Source organism: Rhagoletis pomonella, unplaced genomic scaffold (genome assembly GCF_013731165.1).
Source record: "Rhagoletis pomonella isolate Grant_MI unplaced genomic scaffold, Rhpom_1.0 Rhpom_scaffold_00005, whole genome shotgun sequence".
Classification (NCBI taxonomy): domain Eukaryota; kingdom Metazoa; phylum Arthropoda; class Insecta; order Diptera; family Tephritidae; genus Rhagoletis; species Rhagoletis pomonella.
This window is the reverse complement of record NW_023458559.1, coordinates 2,577,627-2,581,863: the sequence shown is the minus strand read 5'-3', so window position 1 is coordinate 2,581,863 and position 4,237 is coordinate 2,577,627.

Below are 4,237 nucleotides of genomic sequence, written 5' to 3'. Positions count from 1 at the left end.
AGGCATTACACTTGACTGAGGTGGAGTTGTGGTGTAATCGTCTCCGGCATATACAGCAGGTGTAGGTTTCTGGCCCTGGGTTTGACTCGATGCCAGCCCTGAGTAGAAGAATACGTAGTGAATGTAGCCCTATGGACGAACAACTTCTGAGATACTTCGCCGACCTAAACGGGGTTAGATCGCCGAAACAACAGCCCTTGGTCGGGTGAAACCCGAGCCATTCCGGTACGTAGAACCGGCTGTCGTTGGAATGGGTGAAACCCGGGTCATTCCGGTACGTAGAACCGGCTGTCGTGGGAATGAGGGGGGTCTAACAGTTCTCTGTATGAAGTTTCAAAGCGCGCAACCTTATACTTTTTAAGGAATTTGTTATTGAAGTTTGTAATTTTAACCAACTTGTATGGCACTATTTTACAATATATAATGCACTTTCCACTAAATTTACAGGTTATTTACATTCAATATATGCGCAGTTAGAGTGTGCACGTTCAAAAAAATAAATACTTTTAGTATATTACAGCTTTTTTATCAAAAATTGATTGTTGTTTAATTTTATGAGAGTACATGCAGAATATGTGCAAATGGCAGCAGGAGTGTGTTGCCATATCTAAAAAAACCAAGAGTGGAAAGCAAGACCAAATCCCTAAGTGCGGCCGAAGGCCGCCTACGCAGAAAGGTGCAGTTGGCTTTCCTTTATGGCCAACCAAAATAGACATCACTGGGGCATCAGCCCCAGGTTTACCACACAGAAAGGGAATTCTAGTTACCTGATCCTTTCCCAAGGTTACATCACTGGGGCGGTAGCGCCAGTTAGCTCACACAGAAAGGAGAATTCTACGTAGTAAGGGTTATAATCCCTAAGCGCGGCCGAAGGCCGCCTACGCAGAAAGGTGTTCTATGCAAAAGGTGTTCGGCCCCTTTTCTTTGGCAACACAGAAAGGAGAATTCTATGTTGTGAGGTTATAATCACTAAGCGCGGCCGAAGGCCGCCTACGCTGAAAGGTGTTCAGCCCCTGATCCCCCTACTATTTATTTTAATCTGAACAAAATAACCTTATCGTATTTTCTTTTGGTCTTGCTTTCCACTCTTGGTTTTTTTAGATATGGCCACACAGTCCTGCTGCCATGTGCACATATTCTGCATGCACTCTCATAAAATTAAACAACAATCAATTTTTGATAAAAAAGCTGTTATATACTTAAAGTGCTTATTTGTTTTAACGTGCACACTAGACCGTTCGTTATTTTAACTATTTTTTTAAATATACAGTTTGCCGGGCTCAAAAAGATGTCTTTTGGTCTAAAAATAAGCAGTGCAAAATTTTATTCGAATATGATAACTCTAAGTACTTGCGCGTTGCATTTGAAAATTTAGAAAACCATATGCACTCTGGGAAAAAAATTTCTAACAAAATAGTTGAAAGTCGTGAATTTTATAGTCATTTGCAATGTAAAATAACCTACACAATCTGAATATGAGGTCAAAAATTAAAAAGGTAGAATACGTTTTAAGAATTTTCGAAATTATCGTTTTTTTCAAATTAAGAAAACAGCATTTTCAATTTTTTCCAAAAATACCCGGTTGTGATTATCACACCACAAAAAGATCTCCACCAGATTAAAGGTCTTTGAAATCCCTACGAACCTGCTATACAATGTTTTGCAATCAAATTATCAGTTTAAGAGTTATCTGCCAATTTATTAGTGAAATCGGACTCAATTTTAAGTCGCATCGTTATTCTACTGTGAATTACACCTAAAAGCTGCAAACTTGTTGTTCTTATTTTTATGCTATGTTAAAGCTTATTTAATTTCAAAGTATATAGATCCAAATTTTTTGCAAATCGATTTGAAAATAGAAAAGTTATAGCAAATTTAGTAAATGACATTGGATTCAAGCAACGTATCGATACTGTACAGCACATTTGATTGTAAAGTAAATTAAAATATCATTTCCAGAGGCATGTTATGCACATCGCAATTAGAAAAACAGCTGACAATAGGTTTGTTTCATTAAGCAATAGTTTTAAATATTTTTTAAAAATTGTTACAAATTATCATGCTTTGGCTAGCAAAAAAGTTGATAAAATAAGATAAATTGAGATAGCAAAATAACATTTGATTTTTAGATAAGGTTTGGAAGTTTCTGCGGGATACATTTATACTTGTAAAACTGAAACTATGGTACTTATTGAATGCATTATGTATTTATATTATGATCCTTATTTTCAAGTAATACTACGATCAAAAGAATGTCTAATAACCGTTTGTTTATTAAGCAATAGTTTGTAATAGTTTGGAACAGTTGTTACGAATTATCAGGGCTTGGCGGTTTAATACGAAAAAAACTGCAAAAAAGTTTATAAAAAAGGGATAAATTTAGAGAGAAAAATAACAGATAAAGTTTCTACAGGATAAAGAATACAATTTTCCAGGAAGAAATATACATATGTATCTGTGGACATTTTAAAGAACAACTTAAGCCTATAGTTTACGGACAAACAAAATAGCAAATATCGCATGTTTTCTTTTAAATAAAATATACTATACTGACGGTAAAAAAAACTTTGGCATATGATGTGGAACAAAAAAAAATTATTTTGGTTACTGGACGATGCCAAAGTATCCTCCGGGAAGGCAGTACATATTTTGGTTGCAGCAGCTGAAGCTTTTGGTGTTGAGGCGGACGAATTTGTGATCAATCGCTCATCAATATATGAACAACGAAAAAAGAACCGCCAACGTGGATTTGAGTCTTCTATAGCGGAGTTTAATGAAAACGTAATTGTAGTGATTTCTTCTGGGTATACTTTTAGTTATTAATATATGAATTTTTTTGCAATAATTTTATATGTACATACATACATAGATTAGGAATGTGAGATCAGTGGTCGTTCATTGGGACGGAAAATTAATGGCAGACATAGTTGGCACGCAAAAAGTGGAGTGAATTGCAATTCTCTTGAGCTATCAAGGAACGTCCAAATTTCTCAGCGCTGCAGTTGTAAATCCCGATACTGGTGAAAATATCGCGAGCGCTGTTCGCGATCTTTTAATCAGATGGAGCCTCATTGATCGAGTTGGTGGTATGAGTTTTGATACCACTTCCGTAAATACGGGCGTAAAAAAAGGGGGCATCAATTCTCTTGCAAAAGCATCTCGGGCGAAATCTCATTAGTCTTGCTTTTCGCCACCACATTTTCGAAATCGTACTGAGGCACGTTTTCGAGACAAAATATTTAGCCTCCAGCGCACCAGAAGTTTCAATTTTTAATCGGTTTGCTGCTGAATGGAACAACCTCAACCATAATATGTTTAAAAGTCGACTTGAAGACGAAATTGTTCGTTCAAAAATAACAGAGCTGCAGTGGGAAGACATTAAGCATTTTTGTACGTACGAGCTTCAGAAAGTCCAGATTCGCGGGGATTACAAGGAGCTGCTTCAGCTAGCATTTGCTTTTTTAGGTGGTCCAACATCCCATGCGCGGTTTATGTCGAAAGCTATTTATTGCCTGAAGATATTTCTTTTTCGAGAACAGTTCAAACTGACGCCAAGAGAATTTAATAGTTTACGAGATATTTGCATTTTCCTCATTCGCCTTTATATGAAAGCTTGGTACTAGTGCACAAATCCCATTAAGGCTCCAATGCAAGATTTAAAATTTTTACAAAATGAAATTGAGTACGCCCAAACTGATGCAGTGGTATCCAATGCGGTTTTGAAAAAGTTCAAAAGTCATTTATGGTACTTAATGCCGGAGACAACAGCTTTAGCGTTTTTTGATAATGATGTGCCAGTGGAGGAAAAACGAGAAATGGTGAAGGCACTGCAAGCAGTCGAGCCAAACGTAAAATTCAGTGAAGATAGAATAATTTCAAATCCCGCTCTCTTGATTGGCAAAACTATTAGAGATTTCGTGTCCTACAAAACTAAAAATTTCTTCGTTGCCTTTGGTTTGTCTTCTGACTTCTTACGGATGGATCCATCCGAATGGGGAAAAAATGAAGATTATATAGACGCTCTCGAATTTTGTCGAGATTTATTCGTTGTAAATAACACAGCTGAGCGGGGTGTTAAATTTATAAAAGATTACAATCGAATATTGACAAAAAATGAGGAGTAAAAACAATTGGTGCTTCAATTTGTAGAAGCATATCAAAAAAAATATACATCACACAATAAATCGGCACGAGCTACTGCAGTTACCCATAATCCTGGTGGGTGCGTCGTCGTTCA